Source organism: Anser cygnoides, chromosome 5, assembly GCF_040182565.1.
Source record: "Anser cygnoides isolate HZ-2024a breed goose chromosome 5, Taihu_goose_T2T_genome, whole genome shotgun sequence".
Lineage (NCBI taxonomy): Eukaryota > Metazoa > Chordata > Aves > Anseriformes > Anatidae > Anser > Anser cygnoides.
This window is the reverse complement of record NC_089877.1, coordinates 66,125,987-66,143,458: the sequence shown is the minus strand read 5'-3', so window position 1 is coordinate 66,143,458 and position 17,472 is coordinate 66,125,987.

The following is a 17,472-nucleotide window of genomic DNA, read 5'->3' as shown; positions in this document are numbered from 1 at the left end:
GGATGAGAAGAGCGCTGATAACATGCTGATGTTTTAATTGTTGCAGAGCAGTGCTTACGCCAAGCCAAGGACTTTTCGGCTTCTCGCTCTGTCCTGCCAGCGAGCAGGCTGGGGGTGCAGCAGGAGCTGGGAGGGGACAGACCCAGGACAGCTGACCCAAACTGGCCGAAGGGGTATTCCATACCATCTGATGTCATGCTAAACAATATATAGGGGTGGCTGGCCGGGGTGGGGGGCCGGCTGCTCGGGGATAGGCTGGGCATCGGTCAGCGGGTGGTGAGCAATTGCATTGTGCATCACTTGTTTTCTTACACATTATTATTGTTAATACTATTACCATTATCACTATTATTATTATTGTTGTTATTATTATTTTCCTGTCTTAATAAACTGTCTTTATCTCAACTCACAGGCTTCACTTTCCCGTTTCTCTCCCCCATCCCAGAGAGGGAGGGGGGAGGGTGAGCGAACGGCTGTGTGGTGTTTAGCTGCCAGCCGGGTTAAACCACAACAATTTTTCACACCCACTCTGGTGTTTCCTCTTTAAAACACTTTACTGAGACCAAAGCGCTACTGTTGATTATCTTTCTGAAACAGCAGTCAGAGACAGGACCCTGCTTTGCTGGGTTCTGAGCAAATGTGGATCAGAAACACAACCTGGGTCTAAGGGTCAGCTCTGAGAGGCATTTACAGGAGCAAACGTGAGCCTCCAGGGTTTGTGAATGCTGCTGTGCCAGCACTCAGGATGGTTCCTGTGAGCACCAAAGGGGCAGAATGAGCACTCCAGCTCCATCCTGCCATGAAGGAAATTCAGTTTGGTTCTTGACGTGATCTCAGTGCAGTTTGACAACGCATAATTGAAGGCCTGTGTCAGAAGGAAGCAGCCTGTGGCTGCTGGTTGGTCCCACCCATCGGTCCTGCCGTGCCCGGGGGCTGCGGGGCTTGCGGGCCCCCGGCTGGGCAGCATTGGGCACGTACCAGGCTCAGCCCAGCTGCAGCCATAGCGTGCAGGGGCAGGCGTGCTGCACCGCCAGCCTACGGGGCTGCGGGCGCCGGTCAGGTGCATAGGGTCAGAAATCCATGGCTTGATAGTTTGATTGTCAGCATTTTAGAAACCATCCATGTATTCTCTCATGGTTCAAACCTGCTTGCTTCCCAGCGACACTCAGCACGGACCTGGTTAACTCCAGCCCTACCAAAGCTGCATTTCCCACCAGGGCAGAGCCGGGCAGCGCGGTGGCAGAGCTAATGTCACCCTGAGATGGGCTTTGCCTTCTGCTCCCAGAGCCAGGGGCAATAAACCACCAGAACCGCTGTCATACAAAGCAGATCCTCACATCTCCTTTTTGTTGCAATTATTTTTAGCCTAGCCTTTTGATCAGCACCCAACCATTCCTTCTTTACTGTTCTGGATTTCTCTCTCACTGGTAATGGGTGTTGGGGCTCTTCCTGTTAAGTCTCTGGCAGAATGTTTAAAATAATCCCTCCGTCTTTCTATCGGCACTAAAGGCATGGGAAGCTGAGTGCTTTCAGCTTTAAAAACAACAGCCAGCTGCTCCACAGCATTTCCAGGAGCAGCCCTGGAAGAGAGCGTTTTATTTACCTGCAAAATCCAAAGCGTTTCAGGTTTGCAGCTGGCATCCTAATTTCCAGAGAGAAATAATGACTTTATTTCTCTTTTTTTCACGGAGGGCTATAAATATTTAACCCATGACATCCAGTGCTATAAAGTTATCTGTTGTTCTAAAATGAAAATAGAAATAAATATCTGCGTCATCGAAAAAAAAAAATAAAATAACATGATCTGTACCACGACAGCTTCGTAACACAGAGCGGCGTGGAGCACAACTCGCTGGCGCCGTGTCCGAGCAGCACAGCGCGCACCGCTCCGCGCCTCGCCCGGGCGGAGATGCGGCAGGGGAGCCGCGCGTTCACACAGCGGGACGCGGTGGCCGCAGGCACCGGGACACCGCCGGCACCGGGACACCGCCGGCCCCGCCGCCCGGCCCCGCCGCCTCGGCTTGCGCTTGGGGGCCCTCTGCTGGGGGCCCGGCTCGGCGCTGGGGGGGACGGAAGCGCCTCGCACCGACCGCTCTGCCCCGGGGGTGCTGAGCGTGGTCCCGAGCCCGGTCCCGCTGGTGCCCCACCGGGGAGCGCGGCCGAGCCGGCTGGGACGGCAAATCCTGGCGGCGTGTGCTGCCTGACAGAGCCCGTGGTTGGAGCCGACACAGAAACACGGGACAGGGATGAAAAGTAAATGCCGTTCCCTGTCTATTGACGGGGAGGGCTTTTTCCAGCATTACCATGTTTTGTTCAGATTAACTTATCTGTTTTTGCACAGAAACCCAAAGGGCTGGAGGGAAGCGAGAAGGAAGCGAAGCAAATAAATAAACAAGTAAACAAATAAATAAACGGGAGATGATTAAGTTTTTAAATTTGGATTTTACCAAGAGCAAAAACAAAAGGATATTTTAAATGTTGTTTTGCGTGAACAGCTTGACTAAAGTAGAGAATGCATTTTTAAATCTGTATTTTCTGACCGGCTGCAGCTGCAGAGGCGACAACTCCTTGGAAAACCTTGGGCGCAGTAGGGGAGCTCAGCCCTTGCTGCACAGCCACCCCAGCCGATGTGTGGGGTTTCGGCAGTGGCAGCTTGGTTTTGGCAGAGCGCTCAGTGCAGGCTTCTGTGCACACCCAGAGGCACAGTGTATACACAGGACATCTATATACGTATCCACACATATGTAGGGTTTGTAGGAAAATGCTGCAATTAATAATGTACTAATGTGTTAAATACCTTGATGGATCAACCAGCAATAGCAGATACATCATCTTTACAGACAGTGATGATTCTGCTCTCAAAAATCATGTTAAACTGATCTAACCGTATTTTTACTGCATGACTCTCCTGGTATACATTGATGGGCTGTTGGGCAATCCATTTAATCAGTTCAGTATCTGTGCCCACAGAGTCCTATACGGATTTGAAGGCAACAAACATAATGAAGTCTGAAGTGGTATACACAAAGTCATTCTACAATATATGCATAAAGCTAGCATAGCTTTGATTTAAACCCCTATCTTTGATTTCTGTTAATCAATGACTTCATCTGCTTGGTACTTGATATGCCCCAAACCTGCTTCCAGCTGACAGTATGCTTGCTCTTCTCATGTACCAGTTTCCTTATGTTAATAACATTAATTTTGCATCTTCTTTCCCAGGCAGTCAGAGGTAGGTGCTTAGTCTGCCAGTGGGCTGGAAAATCACCCTGCAGTAGCCTGAGTGAGAAGTGCATCCTATCATCAGGTAAGATTTCAAGTGATCAAAAATTCACATCACCTTGCTTCTGATGATGCAATGGCTTGATTTGCTCAGTGTTAAATCTGTTGTCTTTCTGCTCCAGACTTGTCTGGCTGCTGCTCCCAGGCAAGGACCTTGGTGTACCTTTGCCTGATAAATTTAAGAGCCCTTCTGCTATCAGAAATCTTCCCCCTTACAAGTACTTAAGTAGAGGTGAAATGGTTATTTTATTGAGTAAACTAAACAGATTGAGCTTGTTTAGTTTTCCACTGTAAGGCAAGTCTGCTGGACTTCCAATCACTCTTGCCACTCTTAACCTGAAAACTTCTTAAGTGCATCAGCACTCTCAGAAGGGTATGCACTTTTCACGAGTGTCTGCAAGAACAGTAACCACAGCAGCTGTACACCACACTGCCTCCATGACCAGGAGCTTGAGTGTTTCCCTGGTCCCAAAAACACGTGTTCTGGGCTTTCATCCCACACAGGCACCACACGACCATGGTGTGCCTGCCTCCTGTGTGCGCAGGGACCCCTCGAGTTGCAGACCAAGACAGGCACAGGTCATGGGGCAGGCATGTGCACATGCACAGCACTCGCTTGCACGGCAGGTACATGTGAGATCTGTGCAAGGGGCCTGTGAAAATGCCTCACGCTGGATGCAGAGAAGTGTAACAGCATGAGTATCAGTGATGGAAGCTGTTGAGAGAGTTGCATGTGTAGTGTTGTGAATAATTATAGGCAAATTTTCCTGGCTGTCTCTTTCCATTTAGCAGCTTTCATGCCAGAAGAAAACAGACTAATCTGTGGAGCCAGTGGGTTTGCTGGTATTTGTGGGTTACGATTCTGCAAGGATGTGAGCAGAGTACAAATTTCTCGGCTGAGGACAAGTTTTTTATTTCCGTCGCTCAGCTCCTGCAGTTGCACATCCGTTGTTACATGGAACAAGGCTGGCAGGAGGTGCTGCTGCCCGGGATGTGGCTGAGCGCATCTGTCTGCCACTGCCGGAGCACGCGGAGCCGTCGCACCCAGCACATGAAGGGCGTCTGCCGGGCCTGCACCCAGCCCCGCTCCGGGAAGTGGCAGGGGCCAGGGACATCCCCTTCCTCTGTCTGCCCACCCAAAGGACACTGCGGGGGCCTCCAGCCACCATGACCCAGCCTGGCGGTGCCCAGCTGTAGAGTGCCAGCCCGGGATGAGGAGGGGCTGCATAAGGGGGCCCTGAGCACCGCGCACCGCTCGGGGGAGCCCCTTGTGCCCTTGGCACCAGGGGTGCTCCCGGGAGGCCTTCTGCCTTTGTTCCTGCCAGGCTTAGCGTTTCCCATTTCTAAGGATAAAAGATATAGAAATTCCAGCAGTAATGACTTCTTCGTGAGGATCAAAACCCTGAAGATTTTAAAAACCCCTCATGGTCTAACAAATGCTATATAATTGGATTTTTTTTCTTTTTCTAACTATGTTTAGAAAAGCTTATAAGTGTCTATGAGATGCAGTTTGTAGCTTAAGAAGAGGGATGATGTAGGGGTGTCAAAGCTATATTGCTAGCAGCTGGTATCAAATTAAGATATAGATTTGCAAACCTTCCAGCACAGAAGTGGTCCCACCGGGGAAGCCAGCAGCAGGATCCTGCAAGATTATGTGCCAAGAGAAAGTGCTCTCATAAATTGTGGGGGTGCTCGGGGCTCTCAGCACATTGCTGTGCTCAGCCTTAAAATGTATCGGACTGCTGAGTGTATCCCTAATGTAAGCATTTGGCAGCAGAGTACGAGTGCTGCAGATGTTGGTTTATGTGTAAGGATTAGGGAAGCAGCGTTGCCTACCAGCTCCATTTAGAGGTTTGTTTTTTTTTGGTGTCTGAAGCTTTGGTTTTCACATCACCGAGCTATTTGCAGTGGCCACCACAAACAGGTGCAGGCTGTAGTGCGGGGCTCCTGCCAGCTCCTCAGTCCCCATTTCAGAGCTCACACAGGCATCGGGAGGCGGCAGCGCAGAGACTCAGCTCCTGATAACCTGGGGCACTGGAGAGGACATCGTGTGAGCACCTTCGCATACCCAGGACTCTTCTTCTGCAGTTCGTCCTGGTCAGAGGGGAAAGGGAGACACTGGGAGCACAGTCAGCAAGATCCCGTACTGGCCAGGGGTGGGTGCACGCTGGGGGCGCAGGGGCAGTTTGCTTTCCTAGGTTTTAGGAAGCTTTGTGCTAAGGCCTTCACGCAGAGAGCACAGCCAGCATCAGAGAGGCCTCTGCCCATGCTGCGTTTTGAGCTGCCCTGCCCGGAGCTTGATGCACCCCACTGTAGACTAGCACGCACATGCATGCATGCACACACACACACACAAAACAGTAGTTTGCTGTTTTACGCATGGATTAAGCAGATACATGTGGATATTAGCACATCTACTATTCAGGTGTCAGCATAGGAATAGTTTCACAATCCCATACTCACCCAAAATTAAATGAAACGAAATACAAAGGATTTGTAAAGCCCAATAACAGAGAAGTGGAAGCAACAGAGAAGAACAGATGAAGATAACTTTTTTTATATATATAATGGGATTATATTATCTTCTATCCTGAAATATCCAAAACCCATTTCATTTTTTCTTATTGCTTGCCATACTAATCGTGAGTCACTGAGGCTGACAGAGAGCTTGCATGCTCCTACAACACGAGGGTCGCACTGAGGGGTAGCGTGAGGAACAGGCTGGGGCAGCAGGACACTCAGTCTTTAGGGCAGAACGCAGAAGGAGGATTACATTAATTACATTACAGCACTGGTGGCACAGTAAACAGAAGCGATGCAACTGTGTGGTTTAAATTAAAGGGGACTTCTGTGATTCTGTGACTCTCTATGCCTTGGAGGAACGTGCTATTTTTAGTCTAACTATCAAACAACAGGGTTTGGTCATGGATTCACATGTGATACAATGCATTGGCCCACGTTAGCTGTTTCCTGCTTCACGTCTCTGCAATCAACACCCAGGTTTGGGAACTGCTGTCACAACCTGGGCACAGCACCGTGCCGCGCTGGAGGCGCCTTTTGGGGCCCTGACACCCGCTGTGCGCCCTGCAGCCCGCCCGGCACAGCTCCTCTGGCCTGCGGGCAGGAGCAGTCTTGTAGCGTCTTGTAGAGGGGCCATGCTGGGAGACTGGTTCTGTCATATCTTAGTGGGTAGCTCAGAGCACGAGTTTAAGGGGGATGAGGAGAGCAGACAGCAAACAGCCTGCTGCTCCCTGCCAGGCCCTCCTCCTGCAGGCGGTCACGCCAGGCACCCAGCACAGGGACACCTCTCACGGCACAGGGACAGCGGCTTTCGGCTGGCTTTCAGAGCCAAAACTTGCTGCCAAAACTTCTCTGTTTTCTTCCTTCAGTGGAAACCCTCAGAACAACAAAGCACAGAAAGAGGCTTGTCTGCAGCAGTCCCGGTGAGGGGTAAATCTCAGGCTGAGTATCTCCAGAAACCTCTCACGTTCTCTCAGGAGGTAGCCTTGCTGCATGTCAGAGAAACTCCAGAAGACAGGAAGAAGCAGGAAAAAAATGCAGGGCTTGATCAGCGGCCTAAAAAGCTGAAAGAGTGGGTAGGAAAGCACATTGTCTCCAAAAGACATGGGAGGGGAGAACGACAGGGGATGATGCAGTAGCCGTGCTATTTTGCCAGGGAAGCCATTGGGGTGCGTAAACCCAGTTTTGGCGTGGGGTTTGCTCATTACCCAGGTCCAGAGGGGATCCATCCCCGCAGTAGCTGGGTCGAGGAGCAGCCAAACGAGTGCCCTCTCTGTGTCATGGTGCTGGAGAGGCTGGGGAAGGCTTTGCAGGGCTTGTGCTAGGGGCACAAACTCTTTCTGGCTGCATCTGACTGCCAGGCGCAGTGCCGCATCAAAGGGTGATGGTAAGGTACAGTGATGCTGTTCACCCCACACTGCACCAACGAATACACGTTTACCAAAAGTGTCCGTGTGAACTCCCATCCCTAGGCGGGTGGTTGGCCTCAGGGCACTGCCAGGGCTGTGCTACAAGCGTGTGGATGCAGGAGTCATGTTCCCCCACGCGCCGTGCGTCAGCTGAACTTCGGCAGAGCTGCTGGCTCTGAGCCGTTGGTGCTTCTTTGTGCAACAAGCATTTATGTCTGCAGGCAAAGAAAAGGAGCCCAGTCTCTGTCCCATGATGTGCTATGAGCCTTAATCATCTACTGCCATAATTGCTCAAGATTCTTCCTGAAGCATTTATGTACTCCACCTGATTAGCAGTCATATAACAGCAAGCAATTTGCCACAATATTCTGAGAGCGCTTAATTTTCTCTTTGATGAAAGAGTTGTAAATGTAGGCACCTGTGCTCAACAGTTCATCTGATTAGTTACTTCATTATTGTCATGCTTTCCATTATTATTTGATATTTGCAAACAGCACTATTAGAGTGATCCAATGCCTAGTGCCCACCGAAGAAAGCACAGGTGCTTTTCTCATAACCACCTAGTAATGAATTTTCCATAGATCCTTCTCATGCCAAGGTTTTATTTTAGATGTCTTGCTTTAGTGATCAATTGTCTGTGGGAATGGACTCCTCTTCGGCGGACAAAGCAGAACACAGAGGTGAAAACACTGCAGTAAGGTAACCTCGCTGACATATACAAGGCTAAACACTTTGATGAATGGCTACGAGTCATTACATAATGACCTATACACCATGAGTAACTGTGGTTTTTTTTGTTTGTTTTTTTTTGTTTGTTTTCCTAAGATTCATTGAATCCAAAGTTGTTTTTCGCACAGGGAAGTCCAGCAGGAAGAGTGTGAGTGAGCTAACGGACAGGCATGTTCATACACCAGGTACTGTCCGAAGTCAGGAATATTTAAAGATCCCATCTTTCCTGTTCAGATCTCCATCTGACCAGCATTTTTCATAAGTGGAGAGGTAGGAGGAACAAAGCTACATTTTCCTTGCAAGCCTGAAGAATCTGCTAAGCAATCAATACAAATCTTAAAGAGCACCATTAGCTGTTTATAGGTCAATTTAAGGTTGTTAATTTTGACTTATAAACCTGAGCAATTTCAGCTACCCAAGAAACGCACATACCTTCACACCACTCTGCCAGCAGCTTGGAAACTACTTTTTCTGACCTAGCAGCTGGCTCAGGGATACTGGTAAAAGGAGAATGCTCCCAGGCTACCCAGTCTGTTCTGGTGTGCTCAGACGCTGACCAGTGTACGGCACCACACACAACATGACCGAACGAGGGGTTTTGTCTCTCCTAACGCTGGCTACTCCAAAGCCATGCAGGGATAAAGAGTCCCCATGTAACCGGACGCATGGCACCCGCAAACTGCAGCACGCACATAAAATATGCCAGATAGCTGGGCTGTAATGTCGGTCAGACAGACAGTTTAGACTAGGTGATTGCAAATTAGGTGAGATTAATCTGACCCTTTGCATGAAAGTTTGTTCTAGGACCAGGAAAAATGGTGCACAGCAAAACCACTTCTGTTTTCCTCGTTCATGAGAAGTGGAAGTTAAACTTTGATAGGAGGCTATTCACATGAGACGTCCCCTGCTACCATTTTTTTTTTAATTCTGGTCTTAAATATTTCAGTCCTGTTCTCTTGCCACATTTTTAGCATCCATCTATTCCTCCAATTCGTATGTAGAGTAGAGGTCCTCAAAAGCTGAAAACAATATTTTTCTATGCTTGTGCAGGGTTTGAGAAGTACCAAGGATGATTTAACTTCTCCTTCAGTACCACTTACAACGACAAGGCTGAGGACTATGCTCATAAGTTGTTCAGAAATTCCCCATCCAAAGATTTCCTACCACAGCTGTATACAGAGATTTCCCGTGCTCTAGCCTCAGACAACTCCTAAGGATCAAGCCCAGTCAACTCAAGGGCATATATTGGCACAAGTCATTGTGCTAGTTTCTAGAGCATCCTCTCTAGGTAAAGTATGAGGGCTATGAAATTTGACTAGCACAACATCATCTGTTCCATTTTCTGCACCACTGACTTCCTTCCCTGATTAGCTGGAAAACTTTACTTTCCAAAGGCATCTTATTCCCCGCTTGTCACACCAGGAATGCTGTGCTGCACTGCTGGCTTTTAGAAAGCACTACAAGACCGTGGCAGAAAATGCTGAGGAACATTCCCAAACTCCCTCAGGCTTGGAGCTTTCAGAAAAGTTCTAAAATTCCTCTCCATGGAGGTACTTCTCTATTCGGCCAGTCGTGAAGACCACCGGTGCTGGGTATGGTGGTTCACATGGGCCTGATTGCTGTCTGCCATTTAACGGCAGAGCCCAATTCCTCTCCCTGCTGTGCTCTTCAGAGAACGCAGAATTTGCAAAATGAACTGGGAAAAAGTGGAATTTAAAATTTGTCAGGCACTGAATCATGCATTAATAGGTTGATTTATCATCTACTTCTACCCCTTGCATCACCCATGAGCCATTTCCACGTTATGCAGTGGACTGTGATGAAGTGATGCCTGAGCTGGAAGAGAAGAGGCCAGCGGTCCAGGCGAGGTGCTGCAGTGCTGTGACGGCACCGCACAGTGCCTGGGCCAAGCCCACTCAACGCTAACTCTGCTTTCTGCTGCGTGGTCAGAGCTCGCTTCAGTCTTGTGTCCCAGAACAGCAGAGTTGCTAGGCCCTGGCTGTCCTGGTGCATGGAAGGCTTGTTGGTGTAACTAAACATTTACCTGGAAATTAAAAGGAATATTGTGATACTATGTTGATGTACGCATACATTTATCACATAACGAAGTGGTGCTACCTACCAACAGAGGTCCCTCCTGTTAATGATACTTGTAAAATGCTCAAATGATGCAACTTGTACATATTCCCTTTTCAAAAATTGTTATACTAGGTTTTGAGAGGTGAAGCCACTATTTGTATTTTAAAAGGATTATATGAAAGCTGTTTCTTTAGTTATCAACACTGCTATAAATTCATATCAAATTTGTCGATTACACTTACTAATAGCTTGTTCCCTGTGGAGGATGCTCTGTACTGGCTGCATCCCTGACTCTACTGTCTATTTTCAACTGTTTAGCCTTTTGCCATCTTTTATTGACAGAAGAACACAAAGATATTTTAAATGTCTCTATTCATATTGACTAAAACTTCAAGCTGAGTTATTTCAAAGGCTTGAACAGTTCAGGGAACATATAAAATTCATTCAGATGTCTTACTTGCTTTTCTATTAAAGGAATTCTGTAAAAGGAGGGAAAAAAATAAACAAAAAACAAACAAAACCAACAACCACAATACTGCAGCCAGAATAGTTGCTGGTTACAGGCATTCAGGATAGGTCTCAAGGGTTTGATATTTAGGTTCTATGGAGAAAAATAAACTACAACCAAAGCGGAGGAATATAAACCTTTTTTTTTTCCATTATGCTTTGATTCAGAGCTTATAAAACTTTGTGTGAACTTATAACACTGCAAAAGAATTTTCTTGGCTCTATTCCACAACGTCTTTGCATGGAAGGATGTTTTTAGAAGGAAGCTCATAAAGCAAAATAGACCCAAGCGAGGAAGTTCCAATCACCTGAATTACAGGGTTTCCCAAGCTAATTTCATAATTTCAAATGTGAAAGTTAAATTGAACATATTTATAGCACTCAATCTTACTATATTTTTTAATTTGTAATACGAATAGAAGTCTTTTTTCAATGGTATAGTATATGTATACAGAGATCATAGCCCATGTGATGGTTATCTGTTGCTCTACAAACATCTAGAAGCTGAGATCAGAACAAAATCCTCAGACTTGTGGGGTTACAGCACTGCTGAATGCAGTGGAACAAGGTCCTGGACAAGCCATGGATCCTCTATCTCTAGGAATACTCACAATACAAATGGCTAAGGCCTGGAGCAACTTGACCTAAGTCTGAAGCTCATGGTGCCTTAAGGAGAAGGTTGGACCAGGAATGTCCAGAGGTGTCTCCCAGCCAAAATTATTCATGGTTCCTGTGGTGGTTGTCCCACCCCGAGCTGGGGTCCAGTTCTTCCACCCTGGGGGTTAAAAGGCAGCAGGTGAAGGATCCCAAGGACCAACACACCCAGTGGCACAGTGGATGCACACCAACACACGTACCCCTATGCAGCCCAGGAGACCCATGATGTGCCATGCCTCCATGCTCCCAGGTGAAGACCAGTGACAGAAGAGCTAACTTGTATTGTGGCCAAGGAGGGATATATTTGTCACAAGTTAAGGACTAAAACCTATTCGATCTTTTTTCCTGCTCCATGCAGAGCCTGCTGCTATCAGGGGCTGAGAGCTGAGTGAGAGCTTCTCCGAGACACCAAAGTTCCCAGTGCTCAGAGATGCTATTACAGGCTCATTGCATGCTCAAGTAAAGCATCGCGTTACTTACTAGAAATGGATGTGAAAAAATGTTTGAGGGTCATTAGAGGGGAAAAGTCCCCTTGAACGAGGATAAAAAAGGCTATTAAAAAGTTCCTTAAATTTGCTATTAACTTTTTTCTTTTCTTTTTTTTTTTTTTTTTTTTTGGTCATTTGAAAAACTCAAGATATCAAATACATCACTTACCTTCAGCTGGGAAGTCTAGTTTGAGGTGAGTTCTCTTCTCCATACACAAGTTTCTTTTTCTTTTGCTATTCATCTGAAATCTGCCTTCAAGAAGGGCAAACATTATCAGATGTTGTGTACTTAAAGTATTTCTTTAATAACCAGGGGAAACTGTTGTTTTTCCCCACATCCACGTGTGCCATTTTTCCCAGGACAAATGATAAAGGTGGTGAGGATGGTGAGTTAGACTACACAGGCATGTGGATTTAGGAAAGCAGGGCTGTTTCTCCATCTTCAGGCAGCCTTTAGGAGGAGCTGGTAGGGCGCGTGCTGCGCATGGTCCACCTGGGCCATGTGTCCTCTGCTCCCACACCACTGACTTGGAGCTGCACCCTCAGCTGCTTCCCCCCCCGCCTCTGAACAGTTGCCTTGCAGCAAATCACAGCGGTTCACCATGATTTCCCCCTGAAAAATCCGTGTTGGCTCTTTCTTATTGTCTTCCACATACACCACAAACTCATCATTTAATCATTTGCCCTGGTTTGTTTTCCAGTACTTAATTTAGGCTTCCAACTCTCTAATTGTCTGGGGTTGCCATCGCCTGCACTTGAAGGACAGGAGTCCCGGCCGGCAGCCTCCCGCTCTCTCAGGTGTGTTCGTTGCTCACTGGTAATCACCACTAATTCAGAGGTTTTCTGGGGCAATTCAGCAAGTATTCTAGGGTTGATTTCATCTGGCTCTGATAGCTTGAAAACATCCAATTTATCTAAATATACTTTAATGTTTTCTTTCCCTGTTATCCCCTTGTTAAAATTAATTGCAGTAATTGTCTGGGCACAATTAACCTTTTTTTTGAAGGCCGAAACAACAAGGCATTGAATAGTTTAGTCTTCGTTTGCTTCCCTTCTCTGTTCAGTACCAGGGCTACACATTCCTTTGTCTTCCTTTTATTTCTGATGCACGTATAGGTGCCTTTCTTTTTGCTTTTTATGTTCCTTGCCAGTTTTATGCCTTATGCTTTTTGATTTTATCCATATAGGCGAGAGTTTATTCCCTGCTATTCATCCTTAGCCAAGTGTCTTTATTTCTGTTTTTTGGAGGATTCTTTTTATTTCTTCACGTCCTCGGAGAGCTGAGGCACCGCCTCGGGAGCGCCTGCCGTTCCAGTGCAACAGGAGGTTGTTGTCGCGCCTGTGGAGCAGCTTTGCGCAGTAACAGCCGGTTCTGCAGCAGCTCGTGGTGCCTTTGAGTATCCTCCCAGGAGACCTGCACTGCTGCTTCCCGGAGTTTATTGAAGCCTGCTTTTTTGAACTCCGTTATTATTATTCTGTTGCTCTCCTTCCTCCTTTCTTTAGAATAACAAATTCCATCGTTTTATATTTTTTTATGGTCATTATCACTCAAATTACTTTCTGCCTTCAGTTTCTCCACCAGCCTTTCTTTCAGTAAATATCAAATCTAAAATAGCTGTCTGTGCCCTTTCATAATGCTTTTCCAATAGGCCCTCAGGCAATTTTTCTTAACTGAGAAAAGTCAACACGCGTTCTCGGAGCTGAATGCAAACGTGGGGGATGACCTGCGGAATCGGGACGCCAGCGGGGACGGCGCTTTCGGCCACGGGGGGCTGCCCTGGCACGGCGGCAGGGGGCACAGAGCAACGTGCCCCCCCCAAATCCACCCAGAGACTCCTGTGGCAGAGCAGCACAAGCGGCCGTTCTCATGGGTTTTCGGGTCTGAGCATTCTCTAGTACCTCTTCAATTAATTCCAGTTCCAGGCTCTTGTGATAAAGTATTTATATCACATTTAAGCTCATCATTACCCACACTAACCCAAACTGGTTTTCCCCTCTCAGAGCATGCTCTGTGGGTACAGCTTCAGCTTTAGCAATCAGGAGTGATCTGCAGTTGTGGTTGGCATTCACCCGATGAATTAGAAATCAGCCTCTTGGCCAATTTAGTTCAGAATTTTTCACTAACTTTAATTACTTTGTACTGTACATTGCCTATCTTGGTTCCCAGATGGGACAGGCTAACACCCGATACTTCTGCTTTTGCATAGATACATTTATTGATTCTGTTAAAATGTTTTAATAAAAATCTTCAGCTGAGCCATTCACAGAGGATGGACACCTCCTGATGTTTGGTTTGTTCAAAAGTAAGAAAAACTTCACTGTGTGCTTAAACACACGGTTGAGGTGGAGACTCAAATATTTGAAGCTTGATTCTGTGAAATAAAATATGAAAGATATGGAGCATCCCAATTTTTTCCCCTATTCGTGGGATTTAGTTAATTTATATTGCCTTCATCTAATCTCCTTCCATTATACTGATACCCTGCAAAACAGATTGAAAAGTTTAGTCCTTGGTGAGAACTTTTAATTTTAGTGAAAGCTTATGCCAGTGTCTTCTAATATTAAGCACGAAGCATGTCTGGATCCACTTTCATATCATGCTGCTCTGTGTTGTACAGTGAACCTGATCATGATGTCTCCCAACGGAAACATTTCTGAACATTTTCAGTCAGTGTTTGCTGGTGAGGCTAAGGCACTTTTTCTCCCAGTAAGTCATGGTCTTGGTTAACTCCTCACCACACTGCTGGAGAACCGAGAGTACGGAAAGCAAGTCACGCACACGCTTCCCCCTCAAAGCCCTGCCAGTTTGAGACCCTTATTAAAAACAGAGTCTGGCTGTACCACGTTTCACCAGCTGCCTTCACCAAGGGATGTGTTCTGTGGCAGCTGCTCATGGCAGCAAGCATGCAGGAGATGTTTCGGGGTGGATGAGCAGTGCGAAGGTTGCGCGGTGCCGACTGAGCTCAGGCAAGAGGCTCTTGGTGTCACCTCCTTGCAGAGCACGTCCCACCCCGAGGCAAGGGGACTCTGCTCCTGTCCCATCCCTCCTGCCAGGGGAAGGATCAGGAAAGAGCAGGCTCTGGCATCAGGAGCAGGGCACCACTGACTGCCCCAGGAGCAGCTCCTGCCTCCAGAAGCACAGCATCAGGTTGTTTTCAACGCTCTGCGGGGTTTGGTGAGGGCTTCCCACCGCCTGCCTGCACGTGCCCTCCTGCCAGCCAGCGCTGAGGGAATCCCAACTTCTCACCTGCTTTCTACCACCAAAAGTGTTTTAAGACCTATCCCTACGGGGCTCAAATAAAGTGAAACAAGAATAAGACTCATTTCACTCCTGCATAAATGCTGCCTGACACAAAATCTTTACAACACAACTTGGGAACATCAAACAAATCATGGTATCCTCCTACCAAGTGATTAACTTCTCCAGCACTGAGCCAGTCCACCAGCAGCCTTTCCTAATCATAAATCATCTCCATTCTCTGGAAATCAAGGTGCCTGCCAGAAATAGCACTTTCTCCCGGGGCTCTGCCAGGTGATGCTAATGGCATCGATCACGTCTCGGTTTGAGGCGCATCTGACTAATACAGGCTTGTCTGCCTGTGATTGCTCGTCTTCTCATGTAGCGGCTCCATCAGCACCCTGCGGAGCTCTTCAGCTTTCCAGCTAACCGGCCTTCCTACTGCCAGAAATCAGCAACACACCCTGCAAAACTAATAAATACGTAAATCACATCAGTACAACAGCAATGTCCGTGTCCATAGCCTCCCCTTTGGGGTCAGTTCTTCCTTTCCTTAACAATCAAGAAAGCCTCCTGTGCCCAGAGGAATAACCATAATAATTATGAATGAATTTTCCAGGTAATCAGACCATAAGCCAGGGATTTGCTAAGAGTCTGCTGCCTGACCACACAACAGTTTAATATGCCATAGGAATGGATGCTGCGCACTTATTTAGAGGAGATTAGTTCATATGTCTGGCTTGGACTGATTCATCTCAACAGGTGAATGATCTCTTTGCAGAGTTCTGCCAGGAGAAACAGCCTCAAAAGCTCCTGCTTTAACTGGCAAACATTAAACTCGACCTAACCCCTCAACCCCAAAAGAAAAAAAGAAAAGAAAAGGAAAAAATGAAATATTTTGAGAGTCTGTAAAAGCGGTCTTGAACTGCAGTCTGTTTTCAGACAAATTCAGTTGTCTGCTCTCAGTCCATTTGGACTTAGTGCACCCAGGGAACAGCCAGTACTGTTTCCAGAAGGGAAAGCAGCTCTCCTTTACCCTCTTCACTCGGAATGTCTGTATAGGAAGGCTGGTTGATATCTTACAGTTGGCTGATACAACTTAGCAATAGCAAAATGGATGTTATTTTTTTTTCTGTTGCATTTCTAATAAAGGTCCTTATTAATTAGCGCTACCAAGTGATCTATTCCAGTTTCATCAATCAATGCTGAATCTGCCTATGTAATGAAAATGGGCTCTGTTCTTTATTTCCTTCTTTTTTTTTTTTGTTAGATTACTATTTAAAAATCTTTTTTTATTAACAGTAATATTTAATAGTGAATAGTTAACAGTATATTTAACAGTGAAACCAAAACATGTTGATAGAACCAGGCACAACCCTTAATTTTTCACACAGCAATTGCCCAGCCAAAGCACTTCCCTGATAAATTCTGACATGAGGGAATGTATTATACACTGCACAATTACTATTTATGGAAAAAAGAATTAATGAGAGTAGAATAAGTATATTGTGCTATATTTCTTCTTCTGCCCCAAATGCTTAATTTGTATCATATTATTGAGTCTTTGAAAATATGACTCAGTGCTAGTACCAACCATTATTTCAAGCTAATGTAAACTCCTCTGCAACTTGAGGTACATGAACTTTGCCTATTTGTAAAGCAGGTTTTCTCTCCCGCGGATGCACAGATTGCAGGGCCAGGAGGGACCATCTGAACCATCTGCTCCAGGCTCCAGCACAACACGGGCCACTGAGCCTCGTGCCACGAGTTCTGCTCTAAACTCACTTCTCCTGGATGAGCTGGCACGCAGCTCTCTAAAGCCTTTCCCTTCACATTTCAAACTTCTCATGACAAACAGCTTCCCCATCTTGCAGTAATCTCATTTTTAAACCTTTTTTCCCCCTACCTCCCCTCGCTAAAGAACAGCCATGGCTGTCAAAAATAAGTCCTATCTCCAGTAATAATGTGAAATAAAAGATGGAGTACTGTTGGGAAGTATTGTTATGTGTATGATAATCATTTTTTTGACTCTGAAAAGGCAAATGTGGTCTGAAGCAGACTCTTGGGACCCATACCACTGCATGCTGATTTCGATGCATGTAAATAAAAGTTGACTTTTGCTGGAAGAGCTCTGGGTTTTCTGCCAGTCACCCAGCTTGCCTTTTGGGTTAAACAAATTCCACAGAAGCTTTTTCCAACCTATTTCAGATCATAGAATCATAGAATCATTAAGGCTGGAAAAGACCTTCAGGATCATCTGATCCAACCATCCCCCTACCACCAATGTCACCACTAAACCATGTCCCTAATCTCCATGTCCAACCTTTCCTTGAACACCCCCAGGGACGGTGACTCCACCACCTCCCTGGGCAACCCGTCCCAACGCCTGACTGCTCTTTCTGAGAAGAAATGTCTCCTCATTTCCCACCTGAACCTCCCCTGGCACAACTTGAGGCCATTCCCTCTGGTCCTATCACTAGTTACCTGTGAGAAGAGGCCGACCCCCAGCTCCCCACACCTTCCTTTCAGGCAGTTGCAGAGAGCAATAATGTCTCCCCTGAGC